Raw genomic sequence first — 21,773 nt, forward strand, 5'->3', positions numbered from 1 at the left:
GCCTCAGGTACTTAAGTGATTGAGAGCTGCTTGTTTCTACTTTGCATACAACTTGCTTGAGGTCAAGTTTCAATGGCTACCAAAGGCTTGCCAAACACCACCTTCAAAACAGACCTAAACAGAGGTTCCTCCAAAATAGTTATGCCAGCCTTCACAACAGTAACTCAGAAGTAATTCTTTCCTTGAAAATCCCAAGCTAAAAATGATAAGAACTCTATACCTCTCAATTCTCTATTATGAACAGTGCAGGGAATAAATGCTCTGGGACTGAATTTGATGTAGTTATGGTACAATTGTTTAGTTAGTTTTAAGGACATGGATTTAACTCAAGCTCAGAAATCAGCTTGTCATCTTCCCCTGGCTCCACAAAAGCCTGAGCAGAGTATATCATCCACTGGTTTGAGACAATTCTGGCAAGAGTCCAGTGAGAAAATATTGCATGCCAGGTTCATGTGCAGTTATCTACAGTGTTTCAACCAAAATTCTCTGAATTAAAAAAAAAAAAAAAAAATGGGAGGGGACTCATAAAATGATAACCAACACCACATTTAGAAGAAATTTTAGCTTTCAAGAGCCTCATTGCGGAATCACACAAAAATGATTTTAAAAGCCAAGTCTGGGAATGAGACATACAGTTCTGGGTCTTCAACAAATTCTGACAAGATTTCACACACTGTCAGAGAGGTTCTTTTTTGTTGCCCAGCTTCCCTGCAGTGGGAGAGGGGACAGAGCCAATGCCCCAACCTCCCTGCACTTGGGGAGCCACTTTGACCCAATTCCAGAAGCCCAAGGGCTGTCCTTAATTAGCATTGTAATTTATATTGCACAATTATGCAAATTGGGTACATAAACAAAATTATCCTTTCAGTTTGGCTTTGCTACCCGAGAAATGCAAAGCCAGTTAAAGATAAGAATAAAGAAAACAGAATACATTTGCTTTAATGCAATGCACCATTTCCTAATTTATCCTTTCTTTTGTTTTACTCTTTCACTTTGCACTTGGGGTTTTTAAAAATTTTTTCTTTTCCCTTATTTTTTTTTTTCTTCCTTTTATGCTTTTCTCCCCTTTATATATACTTGGCTCTTTTTCCTTGAGAAATTTTCCATCTCATTAATTCTCCTGCAGCAATTCATAACTCTTTGGGGGCATTCCTTTGTTTTTTGATATGACTACTACCTGACTGTCTATCGTTTCCCTTTTTTTTTCCCCTTCCCAGATTCTCTCCTTTCTACTGGCATCCTTTTCCATTTTACTCCATTTTCCTCAGTTAGGTTGACTTGCTTTTATACCTGTGTGATGCTCCTTGCCAGATATCTAGCAAATGCCCCCAGGATCCAATCATTTTTTCCCTAAGAAAGCTGAAAATAAGCATGGCAAATAACAGAGCTTGGAAGATAGGAAACTTTAAAATACAAAGCCCAGTGAAATCTACCTGGAAGCCAATGCCTAGAGGCAAGAGACAGTAATTCAAATAAGTGTTACTATCAGGTAATCAATCAATGAATTCAGCATAACAAAGATCACTTTCCAACGCTGGAAAGTTATTCATATTTCAATTGAGCTAGCCCTTTTAAACAGCCTTAAAATTGTATAAAAGATAAGAAAATTTAAAATATGGAAAACTGGTAGAAAATAAACCTAGATAAAGCTGGTTTTGGAAGAACAGTGGCTACTGTGATTGACAGCGGGGGGACTGACTGTTAAGGGGATTTATAGCAGAAGTACTTGAACAGAATTGTGAAGAGAATAGAACTGTGCATTGCTTTATCTGCCCAGGACCACAGCTCCCATGGGAAACACTCCACTTCATTCTACAATCTTCTGGCTGCAGCCAAAGCTGTCAAATTAAAACATAACCCAAAGGGTACCTAACCCAACTTGAGAAAATCATAGCATCCTCCCTTTGGCTATAACTTTTTCCACATCAATAACATTCAAATGCCTTGCAGAGCCTCCTATACATAATTTTAGTCCCTATCCGCCTCCCTGCCTCTACCTTATTTCCTACATTTTTCCCATTTGCTTACTAGGTTCTAGCCATCCTGGCTGCCTAATATTCTCAGCTCATTGCGTTTGTACCTTTCATCCTCTCTGCCTGCCATCATTTTCCTGATTTTTTTGATGGCTGTTTTTTCTTGTCATCTGGGTCTCTATTTAGATGTTATCTCAGATAAATATTCTCTTATATATCTAATATTGACCTCCACTCCTCCACCCCATCAATCATTTGCTATATATTACCTTGTTTTAACATAGTACTATTTGCAATTAGCTTATGTATTTCTCTTATATATGTCTTTGCCTCTTGGATATTTATTATATATTTTAACTTACTTATTCCCTGTCTCTCTCTATAGAATATAAGATCTTGTTTGTCTGGTTCACTGCTGGATACACAGTACTACAGACAGTGTCAGACATATAAAACATTTTCAAAATATTCTTGATTTAAGAAAATGAATAGATAATAGTTTTAGAATGCACCATGACCTAAACCTAGCCAAAGTGTTCCATCCCCACAATGAGTGTTGTTTGTGATTAGAAAAAAAAAAGTCAAGCAGTCAAGCATCTCTTTTTGGGCATTGAATATTTGGACTAAAAGATAGAAAGCTCACCGTAACTACGGTTTCCACTAAGTGGACTAAGTGAGTAAGACACTGCCGGGCGGGGGTGGGGGTGGGGGTGGGGGTAGAGCGGGGGTGGAGGGAATTGGTGGAGTGTGGTGGAAGGTGGTGAGGTGGCTGGGACAGAGGTGGAAACAAAGTTTGGTCAGTCTTTATTCCCTGGTTTCTGCTATTCCTGAGGCCCAGCTGCATTCCTGTGCTTGGTTTCTATGAAACCCCTCAGAGGAAGGGGGAAGTACCTTCAGGGTACTTCCTACGATTTCTGCTTTTTCTTAAACTGATATAAATTGGTTTTTAACCTTTTGTAATCCATAAAAGTAACACGTAACAACATGAAACAACATTATAACATTAGGATTAGGAAGTTAAAATCGAGGACAAAATTAGAATTTGAATCAAGGTTCTGCTATTTATTAATCTGTGCCATGGAGGAAGAATTTATTAATTTATTAATCTCTTCAAAGTTTATCTTCTTTATTTAAAAAAGAGCAATAATAGAACCTATCTGATAAAGGCATTAGAAGGGTCAAATGTAATTATCTATGCAAAGGTTTTTAAATGCCTGAATATATAGTAAGTTCTTAACTATGGAATTTTAATGTTACAGCCTGGCCAAAGGGTGAAAGTCTGCCTTAAATTGATATTTCAAACCTACCCTCATTGATGTGTCTTATTTTCTGTGGCACATTCTGCATTCTCATTTGTTTTAGAATATTTCCTAGACTCCTGTTATGTTCAGTATGTATTGAGAGTTGGGCTTTATACCTTATTCCATGAAAATTTATGCATATCTCATTTTTGATGTATCGTTTTTTGCTAGATGTCCACAATAGGGCATTTATGAACAAATAAAATACTTGGTGCTGTGAAATTGGGGACATGATGATATGGACTGATCCTCTTCAAGTGTAGCTTGGTAAGTGCCAGGCAGGTATCCCATTCTGTGAAGAGAAGAGTAAATTCACAAGTTGAGATCCTGTAAAACAAACAGCCGAAGGTTGCCCCTCCTACTTCTCTTGGTAATGGTTCTCACTGCCTATTCTAAAATGTAGGTTGTTACAATAAGAACAAAGAGCTGTACATGAACATGAACCTGGAGAGGGGCTTGGACTAGACCAACCTTTGTGGATGAGGTGTGAGATACCACTTTGCTGCTCCATGGTAAAGGCCTGTAGCCTAATGTCTAGTCTGCAAACATTCTGTAAGTGAGCTCCACTCTCACCACATTAATAAGCAAGATGTGTCACAACAATGGGGTATGGTGGTGGGGGTGTTTGTGGGGAACAGGCATGTCCCAAGACCAATCAAACTAAAATCCAAGGAGCAATGAAGGATAGGAAAAGCAAATGTAGCAGAGAGCAAACACAGCTTTTTAGCTACCATGTATTTCCTAAAAATGTAGAAGTTTTCAAAATGTAATTTTATGAAATAAAGTCAAAAGTATACAAGTAAAAAATTTCTAAAACCTACATGAAATTTAATTAATATTGATTTTAAAATTGTTGATATGTTTTAATATGTTCCCTCTCCTTAACCAAAATTGTAAATCAGATTTTGCTTAGTGACAGAATAAGATCTCTACTGGGCTTTCAATTCCCAGGCAAGATTTAGGAAGAGATAATGGGGAAGGGGAAAAAATGCAAGACAAAAAGACTAGGTGTGTTTTAGTATAGTAGATCAGAGTAGATTCATAGGAGATTGAACACTTTGATTTTCTGCCAAGTTTTGGAAGTGGAATTCAGAAAAAGACCAGATTATGTGTGATATATTTTTTTGTTTACATCCAAGTTGTGTGTGTGGAATTTTGTGGCTCTTCTAATCCAGCAATAACCAGGTAAAAAATGTAATGGAAAAAAATCTTTCTAATTTTCACAAAAAGCATAAACTTGTCAGAAGTATATTAAAACATATGTATTAGTCCTATAAGAAAATTTGAACACATGGAGAGAGAATGCCATTACATAAGGTCAAATATTATAAATTGATTATTGAAATCATCTATACATTACTAAGATAAAGTAGTAATGCATTATTAGGTATTGTTTTAACATCCTATACAAATTATATTTGCTAGCGTTTCTTCTAGAAATTTGCGATTACCTTCTTAAGCATTACCCTCAGTATTTTTAAAAAATTTTCTGCATGTTATATTCTTTCTCATTTTTTTCTTGCTTCTTACTCCTTGTAAAATATTAAAGAATTTTTTCTTTAAAAATATTAGTTCTGTGATTTACTTGTTGATTTTCCAATTTCTTGAATTCAAATATATTTGTGTTCCTTCTAAGTTTCATCTTTGCTTTATTGTAGTCCAGTTAAGTCCCTGTGATAAAGACATGATTCTTTTACATTTCTTTTTAATAGACTGTTAAAGCCTATGAATTTGTCTCTAAGAACAGGTTTGGTGATACATCAGTGTTAAAATGTGGTGCTGTAATTTAGTAGGTTCCTAAATGGCCTACAATTATGGTTTAGTTTCCTTTCTGTCCCATAGTTATTTAGGCAAATAGCTTGCTTATTTTAATGTTATTATTGATTTGTTGTTTGTTTTTAATATTTTGGGGGAATGTTTTTATGAAAACTTTTTTTTTTGTATTATTAAGTTGTGACTTTATGTAATTCCTGAAATTTCTGTTATTTATTATTATTATCTTGTTCTTAACGAATACTAGTCTATTTTGGTAAATAAATCATAGATGGCTGAAAAATGTGTAGTTCTGTTTGTAGGGTACAAATCCTTTTAAATAACAGTTATTAACTTTGTCTTTTATTGCCTTGATTTTAGTTATTTAAATTATATGATTCTTGACTAGTGATTTGATAAGATACACAATGTTTATATTTTATATTTATTTTGTATGTCTCCTTAAAATGTCTACATATGTTTCTTATGCTTTATACCTGTGTTAGTATCAAAGCCAAGAATGAAGCAACATAGTTGTCCCTGCCCAGTGAGGACAAAAATATTAATACATCTTTCTTTCTGTACTCCTTTTATTCCTTCTCTTCACATCCACATTCCCTTTCTACTTTTTGCCAATATAATCTATGTTTTAACATCAAATTATTGTCGATTTGTAAATCTTTTTAAAAATATTTAAATCTTTTATTTTGCCAATGATTTTCACATTTGTATTTATTCTAAACATATTACTCGTGTTTCTATAAACCCACCTTTGTGTTGGTTCACCACTGTGTCCCTGTCCCCTACACAGAGCCTGGCACATCATATGCTCTCTGGAATTCTGTTAGGGATGCATTGCAGACTGACAGGAGAAAGAAAATATGAACCTAAACCAAATGAAACATTAACTCTCATAATAAACATTGCTTCTGTTAGCATGTTACCACCATGATTATAGTAAATCCATAGAGTGGATCACACTACTCAAAATGAAAACTTTGTGATTTCCTGTGTGTTAATACTCTTTTTTTTTTTTTTTTTTTTTTGAGACAGAGTTTCGCTCTTGTTGCCCAGGCTGGAGTACAACGGCAGGATCTTGGCTCACCGCAACCTCTGCCTCCTGGGTTCAAGCAGTTCTTGTGCCTCAGCCTGCCGAGTGGCTGGGACTACAGGGATGCACCACCATGCTTGGCTAATTTTGTATTTTTAGTAGAGACGGGGTTTCACCATGTTGGTCAGGCTGGTCTTGAACTCCTTACCTCAGGTGATCCGCCTGTCTCGACCTCCCAAAGTGTTGGGATTACAGGCGTGAGCCACCACGCCTGGCCTGTTAATACTCTTGAGAGGTGAGATGAGCACATTAACTTCATTGTTGTTAGCTCTTTTAATGAATTCACCTGTAAATAATGGTACGCATTGGTCTCAAACTCTCAGCTACACGTTGTAATCACATGAGAAGATTTTTAAAAGATCCTTATAACCTGGCTACTCACCAGACCAATTCAATTCAGTTCTCTCTGGTTGAGACCCAGGCATCAGTATTTTCTAAAGTTCCTGATGCGACTGCTGAATGCAGTTAAGAACAAAAACATAGGAGAATGAATGGAGTCTAAACCTTCACTAGTTATGCCTCTGGATATAATTCAATACTTTGGGAGGCCGAGACGGGCGGATCACGAGGTCAGGAGATCAAGACCATCCTGGCTAACACGGTGAAACCCCGTCTCTACTAAAAATACAAAAAACTAGCCGGGAGAGGTGGCGGGCGCCTGTAGTCCCAGCTACTCGGGAGGCTGAGGCAGGAGAATGGCGTAAACCCAGGAGGCGGAGCTTGCAGTGAGCTGAGATCCGGCCACTGCACTCCAGCCTGGGTGACAGAGCGAGACTCCGTCTCAAAAAAAAAAAAAAAAAAAAAAAAAAAAAAAAAAAAAAAAAAAGAAAGAGCTTTTCTGGATACTTAAAAAGTGATCTTGGTAGGCCAGGCACAGTGGCTCACAACTGTAATCCCAGCACTTTGGGAGTCCAAGGCGGGCGGATCACGAGGTCAGGAGTTTGAAACCAGCCTGGCCAGCATAGTGAAACCTCGTCTCTACTAAAAATACAAAAATTAATCGGCGGCTTGGTGGCACACGCCTGTAGTCCCAGCTACTTGGGAGGCTGAGGCAGGAGAATCGCTTGAACCCAGGAGGCAGAGGTTGCAGTGAGCCGAGATCGCACCACTGCACTCCAGCCTGGGCCACAGAGCGAGACATCTCAAAAAAAAAGTGATCTTGGGAAACAGAACTTTCTAAATGATAGAAAAGCAGTTGCATCATTCAGTAACCATTTCCTCATTTCCAACATGCAGATGATTGGGAGTGTCACGCTCTGTTTTGCTGTGAAGATGGAGACGAGAGTTAGTCAAATCGCTTAGTTTAAATCAACTTGGAAAACAGATCATAATCCAGTTTTTCAAAATCAAGAACTTTGATCCTGTGGCTACTTTTTAATAAATTTAACATTGATATGAACAGAATTGGTAAACTTAGTAAACAAACTCAGAACTCTTAGGAAAAAGACAATGTCTACAGATAAGAGTAAGCGAAATTAGCTTTGTAGAGCTGAAACCTCTTTATTCCTGGCATCTTCCTTGCTAAGTCAATTATTAAACTGGTAATGTCTATTCATTTTATTATTTGTGCTGATGTTTATAAACACGCTATTATAAATATGCCTAATGCTTGGCATATAGCTTTTTTTGCTTTTTTTTTAAGATGGAGTCTTGCCCTGTCATCCAAGCTGGAGTGCAGTGGTGTGATCTTGGCTCACTGCACTCACCTCTGCTTCACAGGTTCAAGCGATTCTCCCGCCTCAGCCTCCTGAGTAGCTGGGATTACAGGCACATGCTACCACACCTGGATAACTTTTTTGTATTTTTTGGTAGAGATGGGGTTTCACCATGTTGGTCAGGTTGGTCTCAAACTTCTGACTTCGTGATCCGCCCGCCTCGGCCTCCCATAGTACTGGGATTACAGGTATGAGCCCCCGTGCCCGACCGGCATCTAGTCTTAACCATATTTTGAAGATAGATTTCTTTGTAAAAGAATCTAGATTTTCAAATATAGATAGCTTGATGGAAATATATCAAGCAAGCTGGGCACGGTGGCTCATACCTGTAATCCCAGCACTTTGGGAGGCTGAAGTGAGAAGACCACTTGAGCCCAGGAGTTCAATACCAGCCTGGGCAACATAATGAGTCCCTGTCTCCAAAAATAAAAAGGAAAGGAAGCAAAATACCTAACAGAATAGAATCCATGGACTTTCATCTTACAGAAAAATAATCAAGAAGATAATGTAAGTTAAGCATCTTCTTTATTGATTTTCACATAGTGCAGTGGTTCTCAAATAGTGGACTGGGGCCAGCAGCATGAACATCACTTGGGAATTTTAGAAATGCAAATTTTCTGGGTCTACCCTTATTGAACAGAATCTGAGATTTGAGCCCGGCAATCTTTGTTTTAATAAGCCCTCTCTGTGATTCAGTTATACTCTAAAGTTTGAGAAGTTCTCACACAGTAGAAATGCTATGAAAAGGCACTGATTTTTATTATGTTTAGAAAAAAAAATTGTCCATAACAAAAGATAATATTTGCCCAGAAGTTGATTTTTATCTCTAGCACAAATAATCAGGGTACTTATCATTCTATTATATTTTTTCATTACATGTCAAAGATTCATAAGTAGTTTGCAACAGCTTTCTTCATACACTTAAGTAATCATTAATTCCTTACATTTGCTTTAAAAAATTCTTTAAAACAGCAGAGTTAGATTTCACATGTACTTTACTTACCTCATCAAGATAATGTTTCTGTAATGATCTCGCTTATATGTTGCATAATTAGATCTAATATCTCTCTAATGAGATACACCATGTTATCTGGAACCAGCTGTTCTATCCTGGATAGCAAAGGACACTTTACACTAAATTTTCCGAGACACTCAAGAATAATAAAAGTGGTCATTTCATAAAATTATATTTTCTTCCTTTCTTTAAGAATCTAGTTGTTTTTGAATTGATATAGATATTCACAACAGCTCAAAGGACTAAGGGAGTCAGCTAGTTTTGGCAGGAAGCATAATGTGTAATAATTATTACGCCGGGAGAGTAAAGACTCTCAGTTCTCACAACTGTAAACAGTAAACTGAGAGTATAGACCAGTTTTTTCTAATATCTTCGCATTTGCATATTTACCATACATCTGAAATTTTCACATTACAGTTTTTAAAATAATATTTTTATATGAAGCGTATATTTATTTATTAAAAAAGAGTTGTAAGTAGCCTTAGAAATGTTGTCGTCCTTTTTTCAGTGACTGCTTATGTATGTTTAATAAATATGAGAGGGAAGTAAGTAGACATATATACCTATGGGGCTTGCTTTATTGATTATTCACTCACAAAAATATCTATGTGCATTTTTAATACAGACAAATGAATACACAATAGACATATGTGGATATGCAAAGTGAAGTGCATGAAGGCACAGTCACTCATTTACATTCAGTAGCATTCTCACCTCCCTGCTCAAATGTAAATACATAACTATTTATCTAAACTGTATTTGCTTGTTAATGAAACCAGAGCATGCAGCATTTTATGAAAGTGTGGTGAATTAATGGATAAGATTTCCTCCCCTCCCTACAGCCTGAGTCTCTACAGAAGAGGAAATTAAGGGAGACAAACTGAACTGTGATGCTTGGGGACTCCCTTGATTCTGCCTGTCACCGTTTTTAAGCTGGCTCAAGGCCTCAGGGGAGTCTGGCTGTTCTAGCCTTCCTCAGCCAGCCAGACGGTAACGGTCCACTGCTTTTATTCATTACCCTGAATGTAATGCACTAAATTTAACAAGTAACACACTCAGCGGGAATTTATTGGCCTTTTGCAGCATGATTGCAAGGTAGGATATGGATATGGATTCCAATTACTGTTGACACCCAGATAAGAAGAACAAAGCCTGTATATAATTATTAATCAAAGTTGATATCTTAGGAAAATGAAATTAAATAAATAAATACATATCTCTATACTATGTGATGCAAACATTCCCAAGTTTGAAAAACTCTTTCTGGTTACACAATAGAGGCATTCCAATTAAATATAGCAATAATAAAAGAGCAACATGTAGAGGCAAATGTTCTTATAAAGCAGCAACTTTCACATAAAAATAGCTTATGGAGCAGATGTATGGAAACTAACAAATTCCAAATGGAGACTCATAAGTAATGTGTAAATAAATAGCCAAATAAACAGCAGTCTTTAAATAAGGATTTAATATTTTAATTAGAAAAATAATCCACATAATATTGTTATTCCAGAAGGTAGTTATATAGAGATCTACTAAAATAGAAGTAATTTTTAAAAAAAATATAGTATTACATTTTCATGTCTACAGTACTAGAGTTACCCACTCATGAAAATTTTTGTTGGCCTATAGGTAGATATTTATGATGAACCTCAAAGTCCTTGGGTTGCAACAGGAAAATGGCTGGAACCAGATTCATTAACTCACTTCACACAAGGATTTGCTATTGAGATTGTTTGTTTTATTTGTAAAGGCAATAGGGAAACACAAATATAAAAGTATAGAAGAGAATGAACATGATTTTATTTTATCACACTGTGGATGAAAAATGTTGAAGAATGTAAGTCATACAAAAACAAAAAGGGAACATCACCTTCTATGTGATTAACCCAAATGACCAATTTAAATTAATGAAATAAGAGGCAACATGCATCACGGGTAAAGGCTTGAACCCTCACATTATACAGAATCATATCCTGGTTTCAATAATTACTAGCTTTCTGACCTTGAGCCACTAATTTAATCTCTCTTAGCCTGTTTCCTCAAGTGTAAAATAGGGACGACTATAGTAGCTACTTGCATTGTTATACTAAAATAAAATAATCCCAGTAAATTACGTAAGATCATACTGGGTGCAAAGTAAATACTCAATGAACATTAGCATTTTATGTTATTTTGTATTAATTTAACCTATTCAGTATTAAAACTTATTAAACTAGAAAGCAAATATCATCAAAACCTTTCTTTTATTCCTGGATATGCTTTAGTATAAATTTTGTTAATGAAGAAAAGGGACATTTTATTCCTCTATTCATCGGTACGGATTTGAGTCATGGTTTTTTACCACAGTCTTGTCACATAACTGTGTGAACTTAAATTGTGCTTCTGATACTCAGCATATTTAATGTATAACATTGACCCGATGATATCTGCCTTTGAGGGCATACAGGGGAAATTGGAGGAAACGTACATCTGTAAGTATGTCCCTGAGATTCCGCATGTGGGCTAGCACTACCCAAATATGGAGCTATTTATTATTAAGGTTCTATACATGGACTCTTGTGTTTCGTCATCAATGTGATCCCTCCAGTATGATTCCCAGTAGGTAGCAAATGAAGGCTGAAACATGCTAATTGGTCTTTTCAAGACTTCAGAGTTAATAAAATGGCAGAGCAAGAGCCTAACTCACCCTAGCTCAGAGTAACCTGTTCTTTCCTCTACAGAAACTGCCCTCAGTAGGTGAAGAAGTAAAGGTAGATAACTGACAAAATATGTGTGTGTGTGTGTCTGTGTGTGTGTGTGTAAAAAGCATATGCTGTTGATCATGATGGTTGGTACACAGTTTGGGTTTTAAACAGAGAGTGGCTAAATGAAAATCATCGAAGTTCTGCCATGTTTTTTCTGAATTTCCTAAGAGTGTCATGGAGGTTACCTAATTGAAGCCATAAATAATTGAAATAATGAGACAAAATTATCTGCAGAGAGCTAAAGAAGTACTTCAATGTCAATATCACCTACTGATGCTTTGAGGGCTAAGTCTTCAAAAGACCCATAAAGCCAAAGGAAGCAGTGAAGTAACATGGATTCTGTCAACCTTAGGGAATCCTAGTATAACAATAAAATGATTATTTAAGCCACACACATTAACCAAACCTAACAATCGAATACTATCACATTATAGATATGTCTAATTATTTTTTCATTTGAATTTTGTCATTATGCTGGAACAATTTTTATTTCAGAATACATGGGATTTTCATGTAAAAACTGTTGAGATAAAGTTAGAGGCCTAGTCTTCTGAATCAGAGAAACATGAATAATACATGATCTTTTAAACATTAAGAAAGGATAAATTAAACAAAATAGTACTTTAAGTAAATAGTGAGTAAATGTTTACATTGAAGGAAATTCATTCATTCATTCATTCTTGAGTGATATCTTAAGTGCCTTCTCTCAACTAGTTCTGTGCTAGCAATGAGGATACAGCACTAAATCAGATAGAGGAGATCACTGGCCTCATAGGTATTTAGATTCCAGTAGTGGAGAAAAATATGAAATAATCATTGATATGGTTTGGCCATGTCTCCACCCAAATCTCATCTTGAATTGCAACTCACAGAATTCCCACGTGTTGGGGAGGAACCTGGTGGGAGGTGATTGATTTATGGGGGCAGGTCTTTCCTGCATTGTTCTCATGATGATGAATGGGTCTCATGAGATCTAATGGTTTTAAAAACAGGAGTTTCCCTGGACAAGCTCTCTCTTTGCCTGTTGCCATCCATGTAAGACGCGACTTGCTCCTTTTTGCCCTCCACTATGATTGTGAGGCCTCCCCAGCCATGTGAAACTGTAAGTTCATTAAATCTCTTTCTTTTGTAAATTGCCCAGTATTGGGTATGTCTTTATCAGCAGTGTGAAAATGGACTAATACAATCATATAATTACAATTTTGACAAGGATACTGACTGCAGTGGAAATCTACATGAGGATTTAAACCCAGTCTTGGGTAAGGGGTCAGAAGGGTCTCAACAGGACATAATTTAACATGTGCTAACTCACTCAACCCTCATACCAACCTAATGAGATCACTACTGCTATAGTCACCTGGTTCACAGATAAGAAAACTGAGGAACAAAGGCATTAAATACCTTAATAAGTCACAGAGCCAGTAAGGGATAGACCCAGCATCCAAACCCAGGTTGCTTAGTTTTAGATTCTTCTTGTAACCACTCACTGTGCTATAGAAGTCTGTGCATCTGTGAGAGGATAATGAGAACACACTCCAGCTAGAAATCGAGGCACCTGGGAAAGCCTGAGGTGGGAAGAGCTTGGTACCGGAAAACAGGACTGTCTCAAGTCCTGTTCTTGGGAACAAGAACTGTCTGAGTTCTCTTCTTTTGAAATGTGAAAAATTATTACAAATGTGAAAAATTATGTATATAATTTTAAATTGTCTAATAGCCACAGTGAAAAAGAGCAAAATGCAACAGATGGGTATAGCCACCATGGAAAACAATTGGGCAATCTTATAAAATAAACATGCCCTTACTATACAATTTAGCAATTAGACTCTTGAGCCTTTACACTAGACAAATACAATTCATGATTATACAAAAACCTGTACAGAAATGATTAGAGCAAAAACAGGAACCAACCTAGTACTTAAATGGGCAAGTAGTTAAATAAAATCTGTGGTACATCTCTACCAGGGGATACTACTCAGCAAAAAAGAAGAATGAACTATTAAAATGACTTGGATTAAACTTCAGAGAATTATACTAAGGGGAAAAAAAAGGCAATCCCCAAAGGATACACACTGTATGATTTCATTTACACGAAATTCTTTAAATGACAAAATTCTAGAAATGGAGAAAAGACTAGTAGTTGCTAGAGATCAGGACTGGTGCGGGAACAGGGCAGAGGAAAGAGGGCAGAGTGATTATCAAAGGGAATTATAAGGAATCTGTGATGAAGGAACAGTTCTGTACTCTGATGTGGTGGTAGATACACCTACACATGTGATAAAGTTGCACAGAACTAAACACCTACACACACTCACAAACACACACACAAATGAGTACAATTAAAATTAGGAAAAGATGAATAAGATAGTATCATTGTCAATATTCTAGTAACAATATTGTACTAAGATGTGCAAGATATTGCTATTGGGAAAACTGGATAAAGGCTACACAGGATTTCTCTGCATTATCTTTCACAACTGCATGGAAATCTAGAATTATCTCAAAACAAAAATGTTAGTTACAAGAAAAGAAATATGAAATACATTTTTCTTAGTTAATCAAATATATTCAAAGCCTTTTTATTTCAACATATGAAACTATATGAAAAGTATTGAGATATTTTACACTTTTCTTATATTGTCGCTTTGGGCTAGCCCCATTCCAAGTTCTCAGTAGACACATGTGGCTAGTGGTGACTATACGAGACAGCACAGGTGTAGAAGAACACAGAGACAAGAGGTGGGCAGAGGCTAAAGGTAGGGAGGGTGAGGTCATAAAATGTAGAGTCTTCGCAAGGGCACACAGGCCTCATGTGCACTCTCCTACTGCTTTTCTCCCTTGCTCATTCTCCTTCAGCCACACTAGACTCCTTACGGCTCCTGGAAAATGCCAAGCACACACGCTCTGGCCTTGGGCACCTTGCTCTTCATGCTTTCTCTGCCTGGAACTTTCACCCCTGGATACCTCTCTGACATGCTCCCACACCTGGAATGGTCTCTGCTCAGATGTCTGTCATGAGGTCTTCCCTGATCTACTTCTATAAAATAGCAAATGCCACCTTTCTATGCCTCCCTCCATCACCCATTATATGGCTTTCATTTTCTTCATCATACTTATATCATCTGACATTCTATATATACATATGCATTTATATATTTGTCAGTCTTCTACAGAGGGCAGGGGTATTGTCTGCTTTCTTTGAGATATATTTCCCAGAGCCTGGAAGAGCTCCTGGCACACAGTATACATGCAATGAATATTTGTTGAATCAATTGTTTGAGGAATAAATGATGTATGTTTAATTCCTTCATAGTTTTCAAACGAACTACCTCAAATAAAGTCTACACATATTTTCCTTAAAATCAAAAACTGACATAATGAATTTCAGAACTTGGGTAAAGTTTCCTGGGTGTTTAAAGCGTGAGGCACAAAAGCAATCTCTTTGCATTCCAATAAAAATCAATAAAATATTTTTCATGCAAAGATTAAACTCATGGCTAAAAGTTATGTTTGTTTTTTTAACATTGCTAATTCTTTTAGACAGCTCTTATTTCTCTTATAATTTTGTTTAAAGTTTATTTCTGTATTCATGATTAATTTATTTCTATCTTATTGCTAAATCTAGTTTTCTACCAAGTAAACTCACTCAGAAATTCTCAAAAAAAGTTACTCACTACTGGGCATCCAGGGACATATTACCTTCTTGGAGATGCATTCTTCCAATAACCCCAATCAGATGTTTTTTCTCTCTTGGACTTCCATTGCTGTACTAGTTATGTATCTGAATTTAACACCTATTCCAGTCTACTTACATCAAAGATATTTATGAAAATGTTATCACTCCAGGAAGGCAGAAACTGTCTTCTTCTCTCTCAGTCACTAGCATAATGCTGTGCACTTCTCGGTTGAACTTAGATAAATATTTAATGAACTGAATTGAATTATGTTTTTAATAATGTATGCATACATCTAGTCTAGAAGACTTGGTAAGCAAGCAGTGCTTAAGATACCTTTTCACACACAAATTCAGACTGTCCAGTATTTGTCCCAGAAAATAACTAATATCTATCAAGCTCCTATGATGCATTAAACATTTTACACGTGATCTCATTTAGCCTCCATAAAATATGAAGTGGGTATTATTGGTAACACTGTTATCTATGAGGAACTGGAAGCTCAGAAAGTAAATACAATGTTTCCAAGTTTTAACAGCTGTTAAATGTCAGGATTCTCCAAGTTGGTTGACCCCAAAGTATTATTTTACACTTCCTAGTGGGGTTCTAATACTTTAATATAGAGATAGCTTCTGAAGACAAGCAATAGGAAGTATATATTTCAAAAGAGGAAATTGAAATATTAGAGATTATCTAGAGAAACACATCCAAGTCATGTTGAATTTCAGAAACTATATCTCATGTAAGTTGAAGAAATTGGAGTGTTTGGAGCCAAGAAAATAGCAAATGATACAACATAGAAAGAAATTTGGCCTCACTCAAAGAGAGGCCTAGTCTTTGTACCTGGTTTTTTGGAGGTAACCTCTAAACACTGGAAATTCACCAGGTAATAGGAATGTCTTTGTTATTCATGATGGGCTCTTTGGACAACTTGCTATATTATTAATCAATCAATCAGTCATGCCTATGTATTGAAATTCCAACAAAATCTTTGAGCACAGAAGCTCAGTAGAGCTTCCCTGTTTGACAGTACTTCATGTGCATTGCAATGTTTTGAATACTTCTCCCCAAAAGCGTGCATTTAAAAATTAAATATCCAGTTCCAGAGTGTTGAGTGGCAGGGCCTAATGAGAGGTGATTAGTCCATGAGGGCAAAGCGAATGGATCAACGCTGTTATCATGGGAGTGAGTTTGTTACAAAAGGGGTAGACTGACCCTCTTGTCCCTCTTTTACTCTCTCTCCCTCTCTTGCTCTTCCACCTTCTGCCATGGGATAACACACTGAGAAGGCCCAGATGCTGGTCGCTTGGTCTTGGACTTCCCAGTCTCCAGAACTGTGATAAATCAATTTCTGTTCATTATTAACTACCCAGTGTATGGTATTCTATTATACCAACACAAAATGGGCCAAAAATATACCGTCACACATCAGTAGTAGAAGAGGCATACATCCTAAAGACAGCAAAAATCTCCCATTTGGAACCCTTCCAGACTCTGTACCATGTATCTCTTTCTTTGACTGATTTTATGAATCATTCCCCTGTAATAAATAAAACGGTGAGTATAATAAGTTTCAGTGAGTTCTGTGAGTATTTCTAGTAAATTATGGAATCTGAAGGTGATTAGGGGCAATATGGAACTAGTGGTGGGTGTCAGAAGTAAAGGTGGTCTACTCTTTAACTTTGTAGCTGGATTCTAATTTCGTTCAGTTTTTAATAAAACTTTTATAAAACTTTAATAAAACTTTTAATAAAACTTTAATAAAACTGCCCCAAAATTTGGGGCAGACTCTGTGGTCTGGAAAACTTTATCGTAAGTTCACGTAGATGCATAACAATAATGCCATAATTCCAGAGATCCTTACAAATTATTGTAACAAACTAAAGGTTTGTCTGGGGAGAAGGACGTGAAAACTGACCTCCAATATTCAAAGTGCTGTCATATAGACATTTTATAGACACTTTATTGTCTTATGACAATAAAATAAAACTTTTTAAAAAAGAATCTCATCATATGAGATGTGCAATAATCCCTGACTTAACTTTGTACAGAGTATCTTACTGCTATTGCTCTGCAAAATTATAAGCTTGAAGTTGCCTACAGCTATGGTTTTCTTTCTTTTTATATTTATTTATTTATTATTTTTTGAGACAGAGTCTCACTCTGTCGCCCAGGCTGGAGTGTAGTGGTGCAATCTCAGCTCACTGCAACCTCTACCTACGGGTTCAAGTGATTCTTCTGCCTCAGCCTCCAGAGTAGCTGGGACTACAGGTGTCCACCACCATTTCAGGCTAATTTTTGTATTTTTAGTAGAGATGGGGTTTTGCTGTGTTGACCAGGCTGGTTTTGACCTCCTGACCTCATATGATCCAACCACCTTGGCTTCCCAAAGTGCTAGAATTACAGGTGCTAGCCGCCGCGCCTGGTCTATGCTTTTGTATTTTCATAACAATGGCATCATTTTATCCAAAGGTTCAGCCTGCTCCAGGTTCCTAACTGTGGGAAGTTAGATATTATATGAAATAATAACTTTAAAATTACATATTAGATGAAGGAGCTTAATTAAAACATAGAAACATTCTTTTTTAAAAAAAAATGGTAACAATAATATATCATAACAAAGCAATGTGTTACAGTAAGCAAAATGTTTATATTCTTCCTATGGGGGCAAAAGGAGCAGGAAAATAGAAGTACAAGAAGTGGGTCAAAATTCCCACATTGCGTTTGGTGAATTCAAGTAACATTTTTCTCGAAAAATCTCTCCAATTCCTGATATAAAATTAAAATAGATTCGGGAACTTCAGAATGTGAAGATAACTAGTTAAACTAATATAATACAGCTCTCATAATTCGAAGAAGATATTCTCTAACAGTTTCAAAACAATATAGGTCTAATTTTAGTGATGTTTTACTGAATAACTGGCATATTTATACATAACACCATAGATTTGAACAAAAAGCATCAATGTAAATGGAATACTAACTATATTTAATTAACTTCAATAATTATATAATGGGAAAACGTATTATTTCATTTCTATCAAGTGAGATATGAGATTAAAGTTCTGTCATAATGTGCTAACTAACTATAAATTAAAGACTACTAATTTTTCCAGGTTTATTTTTTCAGAAGAGGAATCAAAAAGGCACTATAGAGATGGCTTTTTAAAAGCCATACATTTTTGAAAAGCCATAAATAATTACATACTTTTCCCCCATTCCCATATACTTATGTTTTGCAAAGACAACTGACATTTCACATTGTGTCTTCATAGTTTTATCTGAACTCTGCTTCCCAGGATATTGACAGGGATGAACTATTTTCTTAGAGTAAGCTAAAATGCCTCATTGTGCTCCATCACAAGAACCCCCTAAAACTCTGATGCCTTGAATTGTTCCTGTTACCTGGTCCACATTGGTTTACTTAAGGGTCATCAAAGAAGTCTGGTTCTAAAACAATACTCTGCATTCTTCATTCTGATGAAAACCAAGTATTCCTCTAGATTGGAGAAGGTCTAAATATGTATCCTGTATTTGTTCAGGATGTTCTTCATACTGTTATCCAGTTTCAGGTACAAGAGTAGAATAATCGATAGTACGATATTCACCAGGGTAATGCTACTCAAACTTGCTCAGTTGATGGAATCACTGATGGTTAAGGTTGGTTTCGTTTTATTTTTTATTTTGGAAAAACGTAACGATGACTAATTTTAACATATGAGCTTGAATATTTGATTTCTAGATGACATAACCATAATATATAGTTTTAAAATCACAAATATCCTCCCACTAACTTCAATAAAGTCAGGTTCTCTATGTTGTGTTAGGATTTATTACAATATTATTTATTAAAAATTTCTGTCCTTTTGCTGTTATTTCTTTTTTTACTTCAATTTTTATTTCTATTTTTGTGAACATATACAATATTATTTATGAGTAAATCTTGCTAAAATAAAAAAAAGGAATCTGATTAAAATATTTTTGCCTACCTCAAAGCTTGCAGAAAATACAGGAAAGAAGAACACGGTTAATGACATTACAGCAAATTTCAGAATGAGAGAACCAATAAAGGACAAAAAATCCAGTTTCATCAATAAATAAGTTGCAAAAGATTAAATGAGAGGGGAACCTATAGATTAAAAGGGACTTCAGAAACATGTCAATCAAATGCCATCTTCATTCAAACAAATTAACTGTATAAACAAAAAATGAGATAATCAGAAGCTTGCAGACTTATGGAATTTGATAATACTAAGGAAATACTGTAAATATTGGTAGGTGTCATTATGCTATTGAGGTTTAAAAAACAGTGCCTTCTTTTTAAAGATGCATACTGAGATATTTATTGATATATGGATATTATATGATGTATGAGTTCACTTCAAAATAATCCAGGGAGTTAGGAATGAGCGAATGATGTAATAAATGAAACCAGATTGGCCATAAATTGATATAATTTAATTAGTTGAACTATATGTGTGATAAGCACATAGAGGTTCATTATGCTATTCTCTCTAATCGGCATATATTTGGAATTTTCATAACATAAGTTTTTAAAAACAAATGCTATCATTTACTGTGAACAGAAAGCCAAAAGAAAATGTAGCAAGGAAACATATGGAATAATTCATTGAAAATAGAGAAAACTCAACCGATTCAGTAATATTTGGACAACAGGGAGAAATATTTCTGCCCAGGACGTGGCTGGTGTTCCACAGATAACGTTGATCTAGAACAGAGAGCCCTCAGGATGCATAGCAGATTAAAAACTTCAAAACTAATGTACCTGAATTATGTGCTAATAGAAGCGTGAGAAAAATATCAACATTAGCTAGAATGTAAAAAGAAATGCTTCCTTTTTAACTTTACTTCACAGAGCAAACACGAAGTCATACCTTTCATAGGTGTGCAGAAAGCATTATAGATGGAGTGGAATGGGTGGAGGAGGTTTGCGAGTAAATAGTTCAAAAAGCACTTTTGTAGTGTTCAAAACAGCAAATATTAGCCTTTTCTAACAAAAACTGAGTGTTTAAAACTAAACTGTGTATTAATGTCTTTCAAGGTCCATATACTTTTTTTTCATTAATTTCTCTTAGATGGACGTCCATTTTGGAATCCAGTTACCGAAACTGTTGTCAATATTTTTGCCTTTTAGTCCACCAGTTTTGCACAACTGGGCTGGGACAGTATTGTATGGGACCAAATAATATAAGGCATCCATATTACTACTTCTATCTGAGTGTTTGCCTCGAAACTTCAGTGGAAAACTTTACTCTTCTGTTGGCCCATCCCTGGTCTTAGAGTGTATTAGTCGGGATTATAGTCAACTTGAACCTATTATTTAATCAATAGTTGAACTAGTCTCCTAAGATGCATTCTGTTTAACACTGAAGGAAACTAACACAGCTTGACCCTTGTGAAGTGTTGTGAAGAGCTGCAGTCAAGCGGAGACTTCTTTTATTCTGGTTGGAGTATTTTGTTGCTATCTTTACCTTGAGCTGGGCAGAATCGTGAATAGCTACAAAAAAATTCCTTTATCTTTGTTGCTTCAATGTTAAGAGGCCTTATTAACACAATGACATTAAAACTGGATTGAGTCTGTAGCTACACATTTAATTTTAATGCTTTCAGTAACTTAAACTAAGACGATAATAGCTACCATTTACTGAATATGTATTTTAACCAAACACTGAACTTGAGAGCTTTCTATACAGCATTATATTTATATACTTTTTCATTATTTATTGGCATTGCAAAAGATTATCCAACCAATTGCTCCTATCAAGCCCACTACTCTTTCCTCCAGACTTTGCAATGGCAGTGAGCAGAGCTATTGTAGCTTTTACATAAGTGTTCAGCAGTGGGTTGGACCCAGCTCATACTGATTCAAGAGACTGTCTTTTCCCAACTCTACATTAAGTGACATCATACTGGTAGTTTCAGATGGCCAGGATGGGAGAATTTACACTACAGAAATCATTAAGAGAGCCAGTTGCTAAACATTTGCCAACACACCACTGTATGCAACCCTCATTCATTCTCCAAGAAGAAATTTTGTCATTGGGAGTATTTGACATGGCCCAGTTATTGCTACTTTAGAGACAGTTTAACATTAAGACCTGACTCACTTTAAAGAGATAAAAGGAAAGAAATCAGGCTAAATAGTGAAGTCACAGGTAGGCATTCCACCCTCCAACCATCTCTGAATTTGTCTAATTTCTTGCAAGAACCAGGTGAGGGAGCCGCGGTCCTATGGGCATTCTTTCAAGAACTTGGGAAGAGGATTTGGGGAAGACTCTCTAATTCAAGGGTCAGCAAACTACAGCCTGTGGGCTACATCTGCTGATTTCCTGGTTTTACAAATAACATTTTATTGGAACAGAGCCACACCTATTTGTTTATGTGTTGTCTAGGGCTGATTCCACACCTCAACAGAAGTGCTGAGTAGTGGTGACACAGACTGTACAGTCCCGAAAGCCAAAAATATT

At 36.0% G+C, this 21,773-nt stretch overlaps 1 long non-coding RNA gene across 1 annotated transcript in view; it reads right to left on the reverse strand.

Annotated features, from left to right (window-relative positions):
• Positions 1-7,382: 7,382 nt before the first annotated feature.
• The window catches only part of LOC112621387, a 33,733-nt gene continuing 19,342 nt past the window's right edge, over positions 7,383-21,773 (reverse strand). Inside the window, exon 5 of the long non-coding RNA XR_003118720.1 lies at positions 7,383-7,401. This is a non-coding gene — a long non-coding RNA (uncharacterized LOC112621387). The remainder of the gene's footprint in view (positions 7,402-21,773) is intronic.

The sequence above is a fragment of the Theropithecus gelada genome, chromosome 3 (assembly GCF_003255815.1).
Source record: "Theropithecus gelada isolate Dixy chromosome 3, Tgel_1.0, whole genome shotgun sequence".
Lineage (NCBI taxonomy): Eukaryota > Metazoa > Chordata > Mammalia > Primates > Cercopithecidae > Theropithecus > Theropithecus gelada.